The sequence below is a fragment of the Heliangelus exortis genome, chromosome W, assembly GCF_036169615.1.
Source record: "Heliangelus exortis chromosome W, bHelExo1.hap1, whole genome shotgun sequence".
Taxonomy (NCBI): domain Eukaryota; kingdom Metazoa; phylum Chordata; class Aves; order Apodiformes; family Trochilidae; genus Heliangelus; species Heliangelus exortis.
In genome coordinates, this window is record NC_092453.1 from 6,323,071 (window position 1) to 6,344,165 (window position 21,095).

At 46.3% G+C, this 21,095-nt stretch overlaps 1 protein-coding gene and 1 pseudogene across 1 annotated transcript in view; both read left to right on the plus strand.

The window, feature by feature from the left end:
- LOC139789285 (zinc finger protein 501-like) overlaps nt 1–21,095 on the plus strand; it is a 373,834-nt gene that overhangs the window by 145,022 nt on the left and 207,717 nt on the right.
- LOC139789173 (olfactory receptor 14J1-like) lies at nt 4,441–5,372 on the plus strand (annotated as a pseudogene).

Genomic DNA, 21,095 nt, shown 5'->3' on the forward strand with positions numbered 1-21,095 from the left:
TAAATGCGAAGTCGACTCTTAATTGATTAAGACAACGAAATCTGGTTGATAACTTCTTAACCAATTTGTTTGATTCATTACTTGAGTGGTTTGAATAGTTTTTAGATTATTTCAGAAGTGCATTATAGCATTTAATGTATTAATCTGTTTGATTCACTAATTGAGTGGTTTGAGTGGTTTCTAGATTGTTTAAGAAGGCATTATATTATTGAATGTATCCTTAAGTTTTGCACATTTTTGTTATTTGCACTATATTTGTTTGAAAATTAGCACTGCAAAATTTTAAGCCAAACATGGGCTTGTGCAAAAAGAAAAGGGGGGATATGTTGTAGAATGTTAGAGAGGATTGGAGAATGTTGGAGAATACTCCTCAATATTCTCGAAGAGATAGGGGGTGTGACCCCTTTGCTGTGCCCAACCCCATGTTTGGGGGGCCAATTAGATCGGCCCATACTCCGGTGCTACCTGCACCAGGGATTCGCTGTGCTACAGGTAAACACACCGGGTGTCCAATAAAAAGTTATGTTGTTATATGGTGGCAGGGGCATGGTCACAGAAGCACTATATAAGCGAAAGTTGCTGCGTAATAAACCAGAAGTTCATTTATCAACCATATTGGTTGCACGCATTTTCTTCACCGCTTCCGCAATCACCTTGTACCAATATAATGAAGTCAGCAAGAACTGAGAATGTAACGATGTTGTAACCTCCCCTTTTACTTTATAAATACCCTAACCCTTTCCTTTAACCCTCGGAACTCTTTGTCCAGCGAGAGCTGAGAGTTCCCCGGATCTGCAAATAAATACCTTTGCTGTTTAAAGGCTTAAAACTCTGTCTCTAAACAGTTTTATTAGGCCTTTTTGGGCTTCAACAAGCAGCAGATGTCCAACAGCAGCTCCATCAGCCAGTTCCTCCTCCTGTCATTTGCAGACAGGCGGGAGCTGCAGCTCTTGCACTTCTGGCTCTTCCTGGGCATCTACCTGGCTGCCATTGTGGGCAACGGCTTCATCATCACCACCATCGCCTGTGACCACCACCTCCACACCCCCATGTGCTTTTTCCTCCTCGACCTCTCCCTCCTCATCTTGGGATCCATCTCCACCACTCTGCCCAAAGTCATGTCCCATTCCCTCTGGGACAACACAGACATCTCCTACAACAGATGTGTTGTGCAGGTCTTTTTTCTTCCTTCTTAGATCAGAGTGGTCCCTTCTGACCATCATGCCCTATGACTGCTATGTGGCTGTCTGCAAACCCCTGCACTACGGGACCCTCCTGAGCTCAGAACAAAATTACTCCTGGTAGACCATGGTGGTTGAGGCAGCTGCCATGTCTGAGGTGACAAAGCCCTTGGACCTGTTAGGCCTTTCAACCTTCCAGAGCCCTTGGCCACCTCTCCTGCAGGCTACCCTATACTTTCCATGCCTGCAGCTCCTTCTTTAAACTGCTTTAAACTATTTTAACTATTTTAAACAACTAAACTACAAAGTTGACCACAGATGCTTCCCTTGACCCCCAGTTCCTTTGGACTTAAAGCTGCAAATCAGATGTGACTCTGTAGCAGCCATCACACAGCTGTTCTGCTTCTCACCACAGAGCCAACCAGCAGCAGTCAGAGAGTGCAGCAGAAATGCTGAGGGTTTGAGATATCCAAGAATATTCACCAGGAGAGTTGGGGGGAGCTGAAATAAAAATCCAAAACTCTCTGAAACTGCCTTCTGCCAACTCAGTTACTTGGCACTTTGAGTGCAAATTCTGATGATTCCTTTTGTTTAGCAGTGCTTTGGTGTGACAATTTTCACCACGAATTGTTGCCCCTGAGAGATCCAGCCATAGAACTGAAGATAGATCTGATAGCAAAGTGTCTGTGCAAGGAAAAGAAGATATGGAAACTGTCTTTAATATTCAAGACATTTTTTGCCTAACTTTGTTCATTTTCCTTCTTCATCAGTGCTCCATGGTGAAGAGCAGACAATGTCCAACAGCAGTTCCATCAGCCACCTGCACCTTCCATTTCCCCAACTGCCATCACTGCCTCCTGCTTCCTGCTCCCCCCACACCCTGCAGGGGACACTTTCTCAGGGCTGTCCCTCAGGGGGACCCAGGAACACGGCAAGAAAGTTTGGAAACTTTGGACGTGGACTCTGCCTTGGATTTTTTTTTTTTGAGAAAGAAGCTCCTGCAGCTTCCTCTCCTTGCCTCTTGAGCAATTGTAATGGGCTCAGCATCAACCCCCCAGAGGGCTCCTGACAGCTGTGAGCTGGGCTCCTGGGATGGAGGGAGCTGCTGGCAAGTGGGCAGTGCTGCAGAGAGACAGCTGTGGGCAGGAGCAGCTCCTCTGCAGAGCGCAGCAGGGCTGAGGGCACTGCCAGGGTATCTGGGGGAGATGAGCAAGGCAGAGAGAGCTTCAAGGGGGTGAAGATGGAGGGGATGAGTGCCAGCTGAGTGGAGGAGAACCTTTCCAGCTTCTGACATGGTGAGTGTCTGGTGCAGGGCAGTGAAGCTGGTGCAGTTGCTGGATGCATCTCCTAAAGCTGCAGAGCCAGAGCTGCTGGGAGCTGTAAGGGGGGAAGGGGCTGGAGGTGGAAGGGGAATTGTGAAGAGGAGTGAGGGGGTGTGTGCAGGCAGGGGTGCCCAGGGCTGTCCTTCAGAGCAGGGTCCTGCAGCCCAGGGGCTGTGTGCTGGGGCAGGGACTCTGCTGCCTGCCTGCCAGGGGCAGCTCTCAGCCTGCCCGGGGAGCTCCCTGGTGCTGGCAGAAGCTGTGGCTGGCAGGGGACAGGGAGCACAGGGCAGGCTCCTGGTGCTGGTGAGAGAGGGATGAATTGCTCAGGGCTGCTCACAGCTCCAGCTGATGCCCAGAATATTTCTAAGATTTTTCAGGAGTCCCTTCAGGACAGGGCTTTCCTGCTCCACTCTGGGCTCTCCTCAGGCTCTGCTTCTATTTGTCTCTCCAGGACATGGAAAGCTCTTTCTGCACTCTGCAAAAGGCACAGAGTCCCCAGTTCTCCTCATCCCTTGTCTGAGCTGCTCCTGAGCCCCTGCACAGCCAGAGATGCCCCTGGACAGGTCCTGCTGCTGCCAGGAGGGGTCTGCAGGGCAGAGCTGAGCACTCAGTGGGTGGGATGGGGGCTGTGAGCACTGACAGGGAGGAGAGCTGGGGACAGAGAAAGAGCTGCAGGCAGCAGAGATGTGCAGGGATGGAGAGGGAGCTGCTGCCTGGAAGATGATGGCAGGGGGGATTCCTGCACATCCCAGGCATCCCCTGCAGAGCTGCTGCCCTCCCTAGAGCTAAACCCTGCTATCTGTCACACAGCACAGTCCCCCAGCCCTTCAGATCATGGGCACTGACTTCTGAGGATCCTTCCAGCAGCGCCCCCATCAGAGAGGACAAATGCTGGAGTCTCTGAATGTGTCGCCCTGTCCCGACTCTCTCGGCAGCAGAACTTTAACAGGTTTCCCTCTTGCCCCTGCTGCTGCTGCCCTTGTTGTTCCCCTTCTTTTTCCTGGGCTGAGGATTGAGGATTCGGGTGCATCTCAGACACTGATGCTGCAGGTCCTGTCCTGCTGCTTTGTCCGTGGAGGAAAAGCATCCAAACTACCTGAGATCTGGGGCTGTAGGACTTCAGGGTGTGGGGCTGGGGGTCAGCCCACCCTCCCATCAGAATACCCCATCTTTAGGGTCTTTGCCTTATTGTGCAGCTGAGAGCAGGACTGATGGACAGAGCGGCTGTCCTCACTCTGCACTAAGGGACAGTCCCTTTGCCTCTCAGCACCCTCAGGGTTTCACTTGCAGAGCAGCACAAATGTCAGGGGCTTCTGCATTCAATATTTCTTCATTTGTATGGGAGAAACTGGACCCGACCGCACAACCCTGAATCCCTTCAGCTCTGCACTTCAGGCTCCTTGTGCATTGGGAGTAACAATGAGGAAAAGCTCTTGGATGTCAAGAGGTCACTGAATCTGAGATCCCCCCTGTTCCTTTTTACCCATTGCTCTAGGGCAGCTCTTACCCCTCCTACTCATTTATGGACATTCAGCCAAGAACAGCCAGGGTGTTTGAAAAGTACATGCCAAAGTTTTTTATGAAAGGGAAGAAGTTTATTGTGTTTCTCTTGGAAAAATTCAATGTTTTTTTAAGAAACACTGCTCTAACTTCTCCCTTTTTTTATTCCAGTGATAGGTCGATATCCCCAGAGGCATCAGATGTCCAACAGCAGCTCCATCAGCCATTTCCTCCTCCTGGCATTTGCAGACAGGCAGGAGCTGCAGCTCTTGCACTTCTGGCTCTTCCTGGGCATCTACCTGGCTGCCCTCCTGGGCAACGGCCTCATCATCACCACCATCGCCTGTGACCACCACCTCCACACCCCCATGTACTTCTTCCTCCTCAACCTCTCCCTCCTCGACCTGGGATCCATCTCCACCACTCTGCCCAAAGCCATGGCCCATTCCCTCTGGGACAACACAGACATCTCCTACAAAGGTTGTGCTGCACAGATCTTCTTCTTTGCGTTCTTTATCACAGCAGAGTTTTATCTCCTGACCATCATGTCCTACGACCACTACATGGCCATCTGCAAACACCTGCACTACGGGACCCTCCTGGGCAGCAGAGCATGTGTCCATATGGCAGCAGCTTCCTGGGGCACTGGGTTTCTCACTGCTCTGCTGCACACAGCCAATACATTTTCCCTGCCCCTATGCCAGGGCAATGCCCTGGACCAGTTCTTCTGTGAAATCCCCCAGAACCTCAAGCTCTCCTGCTCACACTCCTACCTCAGGGAACTTGGGCTTCTTGTATTAGGTTGTTTTTTAGCTTTTTTCGCTGTTTTGTTTTCATCATGGTGTACTATGTGGAGATCTTCAGAGCTGTGCTGAGGGTCCCCCCCTGAGCAGGGAAGGCACAAAGCCTTTTCCACGTGCCTCCCTCACCTGGCTGTGGTCTCCCTGTTCGTCAGCACTGGCATCTTTGCCTACCTGAAGCCCCCCTCCATCTCCTCCCCATTCCTGGACCTGGTGGTGTCATTTCTATACTCGGTGGTTCCTCCAGCAGTGAACCCCCTCATCTGCAGCATGAGAAACCAGGAGCTCAAGGGTTCTCTGAGGAAACAGTTAGGGGTTTTCAGCATCCATAGGCTGCCTCCTGTTATCTTCAAATGACTAGCAGGACATTGCAATATTATCTTTCTTTACAGTTTTTTCCTTTTCCTTCCACTATGATTCTAATTTCTTCAAATTAACATCATTATGCAGCCCTCATCCTTTACTATGCACTCATCCTTTGAGACCAGTAATGAAACTTTGTGTAAAAGGAGAGCCTCCACTGAATTCAAGTTAAATAAATGTACCTGCAATAAATATATTGTCTGCTTTCCCTGCTCAGTGTATCAGGAATGAATGGGAAGTGAAAGCCCCTCCTTGGTTGCAGCAGCCTTGGGAGGCTGCTCTTTGCCTGGAGCAGTCAGAGCTCTTGAGGAGCACAAGGGCCAGGGCTGTTGTGCTGTGCTGGGGAGAGGGGATGGCCCCGAGAGGCTCCAGAGCTCTGCGGATCTCCTGGAGAGGAGAGCAGGGGACACAGGGTGCCTCCTGCTCCTTTTGCCATGCATGGTCACCCATCTGGGGCTCTGAGCTCTCTCTGCCCCCCAGGAGCTGTTGTGCCCTTCAGAGGGGCTTGGGATGTGGTGGGTCTGCCCAGAGCAGCCTGGGGTGGGCACTGGTGTGGGGCCAGCAGCAACTGGGCTGTGCTGGGAGAGAGGGGAGAGGAGGTGGGAGAGCCTGGAGGGAGCTGCTCTGGGCTGGCAAGTGAAACCCTGGCAGAGAAAGCCATGGGTGTCCTCAGTTGAGGCTGAGTCTTTCTGCCAGAGCATCTCCATCCTCCTGCTGGGCTCAGTGCCTGCATGGGGGGAACTCCCAGCCCTGCCCGGGCTCTCTCCTGGCCCAGAGCCCAGCAGAGCCTGGGGCAGAGCTGTCGCTGAAGCCCCACAGCTGACATAGTTTCTCCAGGACCTGGAGATGCTGCCCAAGAGGGCGGCCACGGGGTGACATAGCACCAGGGACTGCAGAGGCCATCCCATCAGATAGAGCTGTCTTGAGCAGGAGTGCACCCTGTCCTGGGCTGTGCCTGCACACTTGGGCCCTGGGACCATGTGTGCCCTGGGCAGCAGGGCTGGGCTGTCACAAGACAGGGGCTAGAGAGAAACTGCCGGGGGGTGACAGCAAGGACAGCTGCACACAGGGGCATCATCTTCCCTCTGCTCTGCAGGGATGACTTTGGCACAGGCAAAGCTCACCTGGAGCTGCTGCCTGCAAGAGCAGTCGAGAGAAAAAGCTAAACAAATTTCACATTGGAAGGTTCATACTGTAGGGAAAGAACAAGAAGTCTCACCCACAGGGAATCATTTGGTTAGAGGTGTACACAGAGTGGTCCTGTATCAGCCCAGGTTTTTGTTTTAAAGGTGAAGGAACTGAGAGCAGAGAGATCCCGGAGAAGTTCTGGAAATGCTTGGGTGAGAGTCAGGTGGGAAAGCAGGAAGGGCAACAACAGCCTGAAAGGAAGGAGGTGCAGGCATGGACAGTGTAGGACAGCCTGCAGGAGAGGTGGCCAAGGGCTCTGTCAAGGAGTGAGGACATTGTCCCCTTGGCCATAGCAGTGTCCTGGGCCACCAAGGCTCCTGAGAGGAAACTTTCTCTTGAGGCTCTCAGGATCTGCCTTCCCAGGGCCTGGGGTCAGGGCTTGGCCTTTCTGCTGCATCCAACAAACCAAAGAGCTTTCTCAGCATTACAGCCATCAGAACAGGGCCTTTGCCTCCTGCAATCATGGCCTCCAGAGATCTGCTCTAACGAGGCCATGGGGAGGCTCTGGCAGGCTCAGGGGGGCCCTCATTGTGTGAAGGTATTTTGTGTTAAGGTATTTTGACTTTTTCAGAGATTTTTTTCATTCTTCTCTCAATATCTGAAGTTCATTTAATAAGCCTCAAAAGCCCAAAGGAATTCTTTATCTTTTGTTTTTTCCTTCATGTCTTCAAGACCTATAGAGCTTCTTGGGGTTGTTACTTTTTCCAGTGGCTATCAGGAGGAAGATTTCAAAGTGCACCTTTGCACTCTTAATTGAAAGGGAATATTTCATTACTTTGTACTTCAGAGGAGAGGTTCTAGCAGCATTCTCCAAGTGATAATGACCCAGAGGGTCTCCTCAGGAGGTCTGCACCAGAAGGAGAAGCAGTTCCTTGAGGTCTGACCCTGGATGGACACCCTTGCTCCTCACCTCCCCAACCCCACCACTGCTCTCCTTGGCCCCTGGGACTTGCATCACTTCTCCTCCCATCAGGCTTCTCCCCTGGTCTCTGCAGCTGGATGGTTCAGCTCCTTTGCACCAGCTCCCCCCTCTTTTCCTTAGAGAACTGCTGCACACGGGCACAGCAGGAGTTTTCCTCTTTGCAAACAAAGCAAAGCAAAGCATGATAAAGTTTCATGGCCAATCAAACACACTCCTCAACCATAGGCTAAGTACGAGCTGCCCCAAATGAGGTCACCTTTCTACAAGGGATAATCTTCTGAGAAATCCTTTGTGTCAGGAGACACAAAAAAGATGGACACAAATACAGTGAGAGTTGGCTAAGGAGGCAATCAGAGTGCTGAAATGTTTTTGAGCTTTGACTCCCTAGAGCTGAAAGCAGCAGCATAGGTGAGAGGAATGGGAAGGAACAAAGAGGAGTATTTAAACATTAAGGTTTCACATTCATGGATCAGCTGTGCAATAACGTCCATGCTCAGTCCACCCCTCCCTCATGACCCCATCTGTGTATTTCATCTATTCCTGGATGGATATGATGGGCCCACCAAGCTATAAAATAATTCACCTTTATCTTGCCAGTCCAGACCCACCTGAGCCACACTGACCTTAGCAGCCTGACCCACCTGCTTGTTCTTTGGATATTCTTCTGGGGCCCACCTCTCAGGTACATGATGAACTTATACAAAAAGATTCTGTGGATGGGACAGAGCACCTTTCAAGGATGAAGCAGCCCAGATGCTGCCAGTGTCTCTTCTCCCATTGTGTACCGATGCCCACTGAGCACTAGAAACTGTTATGACTAAAATTAAAAAGTCTTTTGCACATCGTCATGATCCAAAATTAATTCTCAGAGGTTTTGTGATAAATAACACTTTCCAGTCATTTGGTATATTAGGGCAATGGGAGGGAAAAACTTTCTGGATGCTAAGTGGCAATTTTTATCATATCATTCCACCAAAACAATATGGTCTAGATTTGAAATGTTACCTGAGGTGATTGAAAAACTCTGATTATGTGCTAGAGGTATTTTTGCATTGGATGTTGCTATAATACATATCCCTATTACAAAACAGGATTTTCATACAGCTATTCAAATGTCACTGTCTTTTCATAGTGCCTTAGCAGATTCCCTTGCAGAGATACAGTTCAACTTGCTGAGTCACAAATTGTTCCAGTCCCTGCAAGAGTTAACAATCCAGCATTCTTCTATTTTCTCAACAGTACCACCAGAGAGAGCTCCTACTCTATTCCTGGATGGATCTGCTGGCTCACACAAAGCAGTGGTAGCTTGGCATGATTCTGCTTCAGACCAATGGCCATCACATGTCGTGCTACAGGAAGGATCAGCACAGGGCATAGAATTGTGTGCAGCGATAGAAGCCTTTTAATTATTTTCAGGGACAGATATTAATCTTGTAGTGGATTCTCAGTATGTTTATGGAGTGTTAGAATAGATGCTTGCTACCTTTCTGCCTTTCCAGACATGCTCAACTTTTTTTCCCCTGGAATTTTCATTGTTTTATTCATACTTTTTAAATGAAACCCGCCCATCTGGATGTTCTAGGAAGCTGCTGGCACTCATTTTGGGTATAAATAATATTGTATCATCACTCACCAAAGGCAAGTTCCTAGCAGTTGTTCAAATGCAGAAACATTGCTCAGAGGAGCCAAGGTATTTTTGAAGCTCTGATTCTGCCCCTCTCTCATCTCTTTTTCCCCTCCCTGTTTCAGTCTTCAAAGAGCTCTTGGAGTGAAAGATTCCATGAGTCACAGAATACCTCAGGCAGGAGGAGACCCCTGAATATAAGGAATATGGTGGCTACAAGCTTAGCATCTTCACTCCAGCTTCTTCAGTTCAGGCAGTGGTGATATGTATAATGTGCAGAGTCCTTGTTCTTCAAGCAGTGTCACCTCCAAAGATAAGGGTTCTGTAGCAACATCTTTGGGACTTGATGTACCTGTGAATTTAGTTCTCCAAAAGCATTTCTGTTGTTCTAGCATTTCAGTTGTTCAAAAGGTGCACTTTACAAACTGATGTCTTTTAGGGTAGGACACTGAAAAGGAGAGAATTATTGGCATTACATGCAGTAACATTATTCACTATGTACAATGATCACAGACTTCATAACAGCAGAGTATAACAAAACTGAATAAAAATGGAAAATTCACAAAATAGCACCACAATTATAAATGCAAAATTTCCCCATTTTGAGAACATTTTTCTCTATCTTCTAACTGAAATGGTGGCCACCATGAATTAAATATGTTTAATTATTATATTTCATTCTGGGTAGGGGATTCCCTATTAAATTTGTCCCATTGTGTTAGGACGCATCCTAAAGAGTACAAGAGCTATACCATTTCTCTTCCCTGAATTTCTACAATATCTCAATCCAAGCAGTGAACCTGGTGTCCCTGACTGCCTGACAAGGGAGAGGAGCTGAGGAAGCCCCTGATCAAACAGATGGATGCACAGTGGAGTCCACTCCAGTCCCTCCTCCTGTCATATGATGGGAAACTGTTTGGAAGAAAACAGATGTGAGCAATCCTGACTATTTAGCTTTAGCTAGAGTAAGCTAAGGGCCTTAAGGCCCATCTGCAAGGTTTCTGAAAGATGAGCTATGGGAAAAAGATAAGGGAGCTGGCAGCAGAAAAGAAGAATAACAGGATAATGATGTACCAGCAGAAGTTCTCTGAGAACAGGATTTGTGGCCAAGATATAGCCACCTGCAAGATATCGTTATATAAACAAAGGCTCTATATAAAGTGGGTGTGAATTGTTAATAAACGACTTCACTTTAACTATATTGGTGACTACGTGTTGTCCTTTAAGCCTCCGTGGATTTTCTACATTTGGCGCCCGAACAGGGACCCTCTCTCTGTTGCTTCCAGGAGTGATGAAGGCAGCTGGGATGAGAGGGTAACGAGAAAGCCGACCGAAGGAACTGTGCGGCAGGAGGGGAGAAGCCAGTCGAAAGGAGACTGCTGCCCCGGCGGTCTATGTAGCTGGTGCCCGGCTATGGAACGAAAGAGGTACCTCAGAATTGAAGAATCTTGCCTGGAAAAAGGTGAGTGGCTGGGGAGGAGATGGGGTCTACACTCTTTAAAGAAGAAGAGGCAGTAGTTAAGCTCCTCCAATGTATTCTCTCTAAGAGAGGTTTATCATACGAAGGCAGGACCTTACAAGAATTACTGAAATGGGCACGGGATAGAGACTTGATCCCCTCGATGGGTACCGCTTTTGAGTTACCTACTTGGGAAGCCATAGGTACTGCTCTATGGGATAAAATTAGCGATGGAGATAAGGAGGCAGGATGCTTAGCGACACTCTGGAAATTGATTAGAGAAACCTTAAAAGAGATGGAAAGTGAAAGAGCGGCAGCCGCTTCTGCCTTTGCTGCATTGACTCCAGAAAAGACCAGTAAAAGTAAAAATACTAGGACTGGTTGCTCGGCCGCTGCAGCTCCTGTTAACGAAATGCCGTCGGCGCCTCCAATGAATCCTTTTGCCAGTAGCCTGCTGCCGCCCTTACCGGGGTTTTTTGGCACCACAACAACGCGCGGACAGCTGGAACATGCGGGTGCAGGAGAAAGCACATTTAAAGAGCCCGACTTGCCTCCCCCTCTGAGTGAGAATGTGTTAAGAGAACTTCATTTAAATAATGAGTCTGGTATCTTAAGTGAAGCTTAGCGTCCTAATCGATCAGAAGCCCTACAGAGCGCAGAATGTCCACCATTGTCGGGTACTCCTCTTATCAGCCCAGAATGGGAAGGATCTGTTGAAATGTTGTTAAACAGCCTTATTCAAAAACTGGGGGATCTTACAGTTAAACCAGCAGAAAAGCATTCAGGTTCAGAATCTTTGGCCCTGGTACCGCTTGACTCTCCACAGACTCTTCCGTATGCGGAAGCAATTATTCCACCTAATTTGCGGAATCCGGTTCCTGAGCCTCCAGTAGAATCAGGATCTGGACAAAGATGGAGAGGAGTCATACGCGATGCAATAATAGAGGGGTGGTTTGTACCTAATTTGTCGGCGTTCCCTGTGTCGGTGCAAGCAGATGGGACACGGAAATGGGAACCTTTTGATTGGAAAATATTAGAAAAAGCTAGAGCAGCAATAAATCAAAATGGTATTAGGTCTCCCATAACACAACAAATGTTGAAACATTTTTACAGCTGATTTGTTGATACCGCAAGGTATAGCTCAATTAACTGAGATTTTGCTCTCCCCCTCTCAATTATTATTGTTTTCTAGGGAACGGCAGAGATTATGCAGTCATGAAGCATCTCAGCCACGGCAACAGAACGACCCTTTGTATGGTATTCAGGTGCAAATGCTAATGGGTCAAGGTCCTTTTGCTGATGGTACTTTGCAAACCCTATTTGCACCAAAGATGTTGCAATAAAGTCAAAGATTTGCTTTGCAGGCACTGACATCAATTCAAGAACCAGGTCGATCGCATGCCTTTGCTCATGTTAAACAGGGTTTAAATGAGTCTTTTCCTGATTTTGTTGATCAGCTGTTCAGGGCAATCCAAGATCATCCTGATTTGGATGAGGATTCCTGTAGAAAATCCACAGAGGCTTAATGATGACACGTAGTCACCAATATGGTAAAAGTGAAGTCGTCTATTAACAATTCACACTCGCTTTACATAGAGCCCTTGTTTATATAACGATATCTTGCAGGTGGCTATATCTTGGACACAAATTCTGTTCTCAGAGAACTTCTGCTGGTACATCATTATCCTGTTATTCTTCTTTTCTGCTGCCAGCTCCCTTATCTTTTTCCCATAGCTCATCTTTCAGTAACCTTGCAGCTGGGCCTTAAGGCCCTTAGCTTACTCTAGCTAAAGCTAAATAGTCAGGATTGCTCACGTCTGTTTTCTTCCAAACAGTTTCCCAACAGATTCCAAACAGCGTACGTTTAAGGTTTTAGCTTTTGATAATGTGAATGACAAAACAAGACAAATTTTAGGATCGTTGCTTTGAACACCTGAGGTTGCAGATATGACTGAGCTTGTAGAGCGCACTCGGCAATCGGAAAAAGCCCCCTATATGTCCACTGCATTAAAAGGTATGGTGCCAACGGCACCAAACTGCAAGTCACCGAAAGATAAAAAATGTTTTAAGTGTGGTAAAATGGGTCATTATGGAGCGCAATGCAGAGTTGCAGGACCCAAATGGAAATGGTGTTCAAATTGCAATAAGAATAATCACAATGCATCTGAGTGCCGGCAATCGGGAAACCGGCTGCCGAGCGCGAACTACCTGCATTCCAAGACACAAATTCAGGGAGCATGGTCCGCTGGTCAGGGAGCTCAGGGACCCCAGGGGCCCTGGACACCGTCAGCTCTTCCACTCACGGGAGCGCCGGCGCTGACGTGGAAACCGCAGTAGATGTAACATTATTAAACACTGACGTACATTTAGTGGAAGTGAATATTCAGGGACCCTTGGGGCATAATTTGTGTGCTTTACTTTTAGGACGGTCATCTACATCTAGACACGGCATTTTTGTAGTCCCTGGTGTAATCGATGCTGACTCTACTGGATTAGTAAAAATCATGGTTTATACTATTACTCCACCGGTATCCATTCCAAAAAGCAGTAGAATTGCGCAATTAGTACCATTTTTGTCACAGGTACCGTGTAGAGGTGAAAGGGACAGAGGAAGTGGAGGCTTTGGCTCCACTGGAGTACCACAAGTTTATTTTGCTATGGATATTATGAAAGGAAAACCTGAGGTAGAGGTACTTATTAGATCTAAATGGAATGAGACTATTAAATTGAACATGATGATTGATACAGGAGCAGATGTTACAATAATTTCTCAGCAGCATTGTCCCTTAACATGGCCCACCATACCATCTCAAGCAGGGATTATGGGTGTAGGAGGAGGAACGCAAATGACTAGAGTTAGTAAAGATCCAGTTGCTTTACAATTTACTGATGGGTCACAAGCATCAGTTAGACCCCATGTCATGCATGTACCTATTATGTTAATAGGGAGAGACGTCCTCAGTCAACTGAATGCTAGACTTGTAACACAGCCTTTTTAGTAGCGGCCACTGAGTGGCAGACGATCCTAAAAATCAAGTGGTCTACCGACGACCCTGTCTGGATAGATCAGTGGCCACTAACTAACGACCGGCTGCAGCATGTAAAGGAATTGGTACAAGAACAACTCATGGCTGGGCATATTGTACCGTCTACATCGCCATGGAATATGCCTGTATTTACAATTCCTAAAAAATCAGGAAAGTGGCGTTTATTGGATGATTTGCGTGCCATCAATGCAGTCATGGAGGATATGGGAGCGTTACAGCCAGGACCACCGTCTCCAGTAATGTTACCAGAAAATTGGGATCTATTGGTAATAGATTTAAAAGATTGTTTCTTTACAATACCTTTGCATCCAGAAGATGCTGAACGATTTGCCTTTTCAGTTCCTTCTGTTAATAAGGCTGATCTAGCACAAAGATATCATTGGGTCGTATTACCGCAGGGAATGAAGAACTCCCCAACAATGTGTCAAATTTATTTTGCTTGGGCCCTGCAGCCTTTACGATCACAGTTTCCTGAGTTGATTATCTATCATTATATGGATGAAATTTTGATTGCAGGAAGGTCACTCAATTACAACGATGTTTTAGCTCAGGTGACAAAGACTGTAGAACAACGTGGTTTAAAAATTGCTCCAGAAAAGGTACAAAAGCATGAGCCTTGGAAATATCTGGGGTGGACAATCACGGGGAGTGCAGTGCAACTGCAGAAGGTTGCCCTTAAAACAGAAATTACTACGCTAAGTGATGTACAGAAACTCCTGGGTGATATCCAATGGGTGAGGTCACTTTGCGGGATTACTAATGATGATTTACAGCCTTTGATTGATCTTTTGGGTACCACGTCTTATGTAACAGATAAAAGAGAGTTACAACTAATACACTAAAAGGCATTGACTGTTATTCAGGAGAAAATTTTGACGTGTCATGCATCTCGCTTTGTAGAAGAGTTGCCGATGATGTTAATGATAATAAATTCAGGTCAAGATCGAGTTCATCCCTTTGGGTTATTAGTTCAATGGGATGACAAGAAAAAACAAGCTTTAAGAATTTTAGAATGGATTTTTTTGTCAATCCGCTTACGCAAAACGATTACAATGAGGGTTGCAGTCTTATCTCAAATTGTTATAAAGGGCAGAGCGCAATGTCAAGACATCGCTGAAGTAGACCCAGGTCAGATCATTTTGCCCCTTATGCAGGACTATTTGATTTGGTTGTTGCGAACTTCAGCAGACCTACAAATAGCCTTGGCACAGTTTGGCGGGGAAATAACGAATTCTTACCCCTCATATTTCTTGTTACCACTTCTGTCTGACATGCAGTGGGAGTCATGTAGTTTTTTGTCTGACAGTCTGGTGGACGGCATAACGGTCTTTACGGATGCCGGGAAAAAATCCCATAAAGCTGTTGTTACCTGGGAGGAGACGCCTGGACAATGGAAAGAACATTTAATTCAAGAGAAGTCATTTGACTCTCTGCAAACCCTTGAACTTACCACTGTTGTTTGGGTTCTTGAAACATGGAATAACACTCCTGTTAATATAGTCTCTGACTCACTTTATGTAGTAGGTATTGTTTTGAGGATGTATCATGCAATTTTGAAGGAAATTTCGAATAAGCGTTTGTATTTGTTATTGCAGAAGCTATTGAGACTCTTAGCAGAAAGAGAACATTCTTACTTTATTACTCATATCCGGAGTCATCTTAGTGATCGAGGGTTGGCTATCGGTAATAACCGAGCTGACCATTTGGTTGCACTGGCATGGACTGGTCCTTCTGTTGATGTTTTTGCACAAGCTCGACAGTCTCCTGCCTTTTTCCATCAATCTGCTAAAATGTAAGCTAGGCAATTTCACTTATCTCTGGGGGATGCCCAGGGAATTGTGAAATCTTGCCCTGATTGCCAAAAACTTGATCTTGGTATTGGGATGGGAGTCAATCCTAAAGGTTTGAAGTCTTTGGAACTGTGGCAAATGGATGTCACTCATGTACAGCAGTTTGGACGTTTAAAATATGTACATGTAGTTATAGATACCTTTTCTATGGCCATTTGGGCCTCCGCACAGACTGGTGATGCAACAAAACGTTATCAGACATCTATATGTGTCCTTTGCTGTTTTAGGAGTACCTAAGTCCATCAAGATGGATAATGGCCCCGCTTATTCTTCTGCTCACTTTCGACAGTCCTGTGGACGATGGGGCGTCCGACATATTACTGGTATCCCTCATAACCCTAAGGGTCAGGCAATAGTGCAACACTGCCATTCAGTATTAAAGGCTTTCCTTGAGAAACAAAAACGGGGGGAGGAAGGGAGTCCTCCGCAGGACCGGTTTAGTAAGGCTGTATATGTCATGAATTCTTTCCGCTTTACAGGAGATCGTACAGAGCCTCCGATATTAATACATCAAAAGCTTTAGCAGACTCTGAAGCTTCGGAACCTTCCCAAAAAATTTTGGTGGAATTCAAGAATTTGAACGCTGGAGAATGGGAAGGGCCGGCAGAGGTGAAACTAACTGGTCGAGGTTATATGTGTTTACTTACAGGTACCTGAGTGCGCTGGGTACCGACCAGATGGGTTCGTCCATGTAAACAAATGCCTCCAAATACAGACTCACAGTGATGCTGTTTGTGATATGAGTTTTGGTTTGGGAGATTGTACCACTTTATTTAATTTTAGGCTAACTTCACCAGATTTTAGTAGCAATGTCATTTCATTTTTGAATCTTCTAGTGGTTGTTGTTAATTTTTCTCATATATCGATGAGGAGTAAAGAAAAAAAAAAAAGTTATGAGAATGAGTATCACAGTTTAACACTGGCCATGCAATTAAACCGAGTAACAGACGCTCTCTATTAATCTCTCTCTCCTCCCTGATAAGAAAGGAGAGAGAATAAGGGAGAGAGACTTATGGGTTGGAAACTAAACTACACAACTTTCATGAAACAGTAATAATAAATAGGAAAAATTACTAAATATATACAAATATACAGGAAAATGGATACCACATTCCTCCCCCCTTTCCCCCAATAGCTCTCACGTCACCACCGAGGCTGCAGGGCAGCCCTGGGAAAGTCCAGGCTGGACTCCTGGAGTCGGCAGCAGTTGGGAACTGGAGGCAGGAACACACAGATAAGGGCTGGCACGGATCAGGACCACAGGCAGACGAACGGACGGGATCCTTCCAGGATGCCGGGTGAAGAAAGGGAAGCAGGAAGGGCGGAAGGGCAGGCAGCCGGAAGCTGGAAGCAGGAAACTGATGACTTGGCCCTCGTGATCCCTCAAATTTATACTGAGGATGACGTATATGGGATGGAATACTCTGTTTGGTCAATTCTGGCATCTATCTTGTCCGTTCCTCCCCAAAGGAGGGATGCAGGTGGGACCTCTTGATGTTTTCCTCAGAGCTGAGCAGTGTCCTTGGCTCTGCATACCAGTCTCTAGGAGTAACTATAAACATCAAGTGTTATCAGTCCTAGAAACACACACTGTCTGAGAAACTTGCTGTTAATTTCAGCAAGTGCAACTACTTACAAGAGACTTAGCTAAAAGCAAAAGTACAAGACAGAAAATCACCTTTATCCTGGTCCAAACCAGGACAATGAGTATGCCTTTTCAGAGGCCGAGAGTTGCTGCGGAGAGTAAGAGCTGCTCCTCGTACAGAGAGCACCCCCACTCCTGCCTCAGCAGCCGCTTCTCGCCCCCCCGCACACAAGGGCACAGCTCAGATACGGCCGGTAAGCATTGCCAGCGTATCTGTTACAGCTGCAGCTGCTGTCTCTACCCCCACAGACACTGCTGCTGCTCAAAAAATGAGCCCTGCTGCAGACACCACAGAAAAAAAAAAAAAAAAAAAAAGGGGGAAAAAAGGGGGGGGGGAGAGTGTGCCTTTGCTGTTTAAAGGCTTGGAATTCTGTCTCTAAACAATTTTATTAGGCCTTTTTGAGCCTCAATTTGGCAACCATGAAGGAAACCAGGACTCCACTGTGCCGTGACCCAGGAGGGGTCTGGGGACGCTTTTTGGGCCCCCCAACGAATTTTTGTCGGATAAGCCTCCTCTATCCCCTTGGGTTTACGCGCCAGTGGACACCAGACCTTCCTCATACTAAAAAGGTATTTAAGTCCTTCCACTGCAGTGTGAAATGTGCTTTTCAAATTGTATTGATATGTTGATTGTATTGTATATGTTGATTATGGGATCCCTCGTCTATATCTTGATTGTTGATTGTGCTATTCTGTTGCACTGCTAAGCAGATGAACTGATATTTTAACACAGATGCTAAAAGATGTTGATAGTGTCAGACATGCAGTTTTACAATATCGTGCTACCACTGACTTTTTATTGTTAGCTTTTAGGTTATGTTTGTGAAGACTTTGATGGAGTGTATTTGCATGAATTTATCTGATCATTCAGAGTCAATTCACAACCAAAAACGATTGATTAAGATAACATGAAAAATTAACTGTTGCATATATTGGTTTAAATGAATGGTTAAATCACTTAAGGATATGGGGATAGCTTAGAGATTTAATTAGACAAGGTTTATCAATTATATTTGTCATTATTGGTTTTGATTTTTAGTATGTTATTATTGCTTTTGTATTATTAGTATGTTGTTTATGGCAATGTATCATTAGCATGTTATCTCGCATAATGAAGTAAGTCAGGATTGCTCAAAAACAAAAAGGGGGATATGTTGGGAAACTGTCTGGAAGAAAACACACATGTGAGCAATCCTGACTATTTAGCTTTAGCTAGAGTAAACTAATGGCCTTGAGGCCTAGTTGCAAGGTTACTGAAAGTTGAGCTATGGGCAAAAGATAAGGGAGCTGGCAGCAGAAAAGAAGAATAACAGGATAATGATGTAGCCAGCAGAGGTTCTGTGAGAACTGGATTTGTGGCCAAGATATAGCCACCTGCAAGATATCGTTATATAAACAAGGGTTCTATATAAAGCGAGTGTAAATTGTTAATAGATGACTTCACTTTAACCATATTGGTGACTACGTGTCGTCCTTCAGCCTCCGTGGATTTTCCACAGTGGGGAAGAGTTCCTCACCTTCTTCCAGATACTTAAGGGACCATTGTCACCTGTAGTGGCAACGAATGAATGCTGAGGCTTAAACCAATGCAAGGTTTAAGGATTAAGGGAGCCTTTTCCTTTTCTTCAGCCCCCTCTCCACCCCCGTGAATTGGTTCAGCCCCTTCCCCCCCCCTGCAGGTGGTTCAGCCCTGCCCACCGTTGCCCCTGGCGACTGCCGTTTGCGGCTATTCTGCTGTTGTGGCTCCTGTTCTGAGCTGCGCTGGGATGTGTCACTCCGGCTGCTCCTGGTCCTTGCCGTTGGTTTGCTCCTTTCTCCCTCCCCTGTCCCTGCCTTTGCCCTTCCCCTGTCATTAACCCCCACCCCTCCGGCTCCACCGGTGTTGGCTTTACCCCACTAGCTCTTGCTATCTCTGAAGGTCAGGAAGAGATAGTAGAAATTCTCCTGAAAGCAGGAGTTGACGTGCATGCTCAAGACCAGCATCAAAGGTAAGGGGTTTATCCAAATGTGTCCCTTTGGTATTCTTTCTGTTGGATTGCTGAGAAGCATGGGAATGTACTCTGACCAAAAGCAGGGGGGCACTTGGAAGGAGCTGTTTCTGTGAGACTTCTGTGTGAAAGCAGTGTGTGTTTGGCTGCTGTGGTACCTCAGGGGCTGCTTTCTGCATTGGGGATGTCCAGGAGGCATTGTCTGGCAGATGTGTCATGAGCTTGGCAGCAGTGCCTCAGTTTGAGAAACCACCTCCTGCACAGCAGCCTCGTGTGCACTGAAGTGTTGTACATGTGGCAGCTCTGTCTGCCCACGCAGCTGTTTTGACTCCCTCTCCCATGTTATTGTTGCTTCTAATGAAACCTGCTTTTTCTTTTGTTCATTGTAATGTAATGGGGAAAAGACTTTCTGAGAGCAAGCAGGAATGAAATGAATGTTTCTGTGTCTGTGTCAAATGATCCATTTCATAGGATGTTTTGAATCTTTCAGAACCCCATTCATGATTGCTGCTTCTGTTGGGCAGCTGAATTTGGTCAAAGTTCTCCTTTCTTATGGTGCCAATATTTCCCATGAAGACACTGATGGGAACACAGCTGAGGATTATGCTGATCTTCATGGGTATTGGAGGTAAACTTTGAACTTTCTGATTAGAAGAAGTGGTCAGTTCTCAGTGTGGCTTTGGGATGTTGTTGGTGGCAACACCAAGGTTTAATGGTGTGTTTAGAGCTGTGTTGAAGGTGTGCTCAGCGATGTCTTCTGATGGGTGTGGTTGCTGTGTGTTCTGGTTTTAGGGCCCAGGCTGATTTTCTGGTACCGATGGAAGGCCCAAGAGAGAGGGTCTGTAGCACCCTGAGGGACCCATGAGGGGTAGAAGAGGCAGGGCTCAGGATTCCCTTCCATCTCCTGCCACCCTCTGTCAAAGCCCAGAGGATGGGCAGCCTGGTCCCTGCCTGCTCCCTTCTTCCCTGCTGCTGGGCTGCACTGGGAGCTCTAGGGCAGAGGCTCCTGTTCTGCCATCAGCTTGCCCGTGTGCGGGAGCGGCAAAGAAAATGCGTGCAACCAATATGGTTGATAAACGAACTTCTGGTTTATTGCGCAGCAACTTTGGCTTATATAGTGCTTCCGTGACCACACCCCAGCCACCAACATAACTTTTTATTGGACACCCGGAGTGTTTACCTGTAGCACAGCGAATCCCTGGTGCAGGTAGCACCGGAGTATGGGCCGATCTAATTGGCCTCCCAAACATGGGGTTGGGCATAGCAAAGGGGTCGCACCCCCCATCTCTTCGAGAATATTCAGGAATATTCTCCAACATTCTCCAAACCTCTGTAACGTTCCACAACATATCCCCCCTTTTCTTTTTGCACAAGCCCATGTTTGGTTTAAAATTTTTTGCAGTGCTAATTTTCAAACAAATACAGTGCAAATAACAAAAACGTGCAAAACTTAAGGATACATTCAATAATATAGTGCCCTTTTAAAACAATCTAGAAACTACTCAAACCACTCAATTAATGAATCAAACAGGTTGATACATTCAATGTTGTAATGCCCTTTTGAAATAATCTAAAAACTATTCAAACCACTCTATTAATGAATCAAACAAATTGGTTAACAAGTTATCAAACAGCTTTCGTTGTCTTAATCAAGTAAGAATCGACTTCGCATTAATGACATGTCTCTATTTCATACAATCATTCATACTCACGCACTCTTTAACAGAGCTCTGTTCAATATTACGAAGGTCTGGCGTCCACTAGTGCAGAGAGCCAAAAGAAGGATAGGAGAGACTTATCCGACGAAATGTTGTCGGGGGGCCCCTATAAGCGTCTCCAGGTCCCACCGGCTCATAGCATAACGGAGTCCTAGGACCTTCATAGTTGCCAAATTGTGTTAATATTAAAATTGCAACATTCAACTACTATATTCATAACGGGCGAAGTCTGTTTTTGGTTTTTTGTTTTTTTTTTTTGTGGGTTTTTTTTTTTTGGTTGATCTTGTAACTTCTTAATATACTTGTTATGTAACTATTCACAACCTTTTAGTACTTAATAGAGGTCCATGTCCTTGTACCTCAAACCATTCTTCAACAAAACCTTTATCTTTTTCATAATATTAACAGCTTTGGCAAATAACTTCTTAAGTATCGCTAACATACGACTAAAACACATTACAATTATCAGTATAATACAAAGTGCGAGT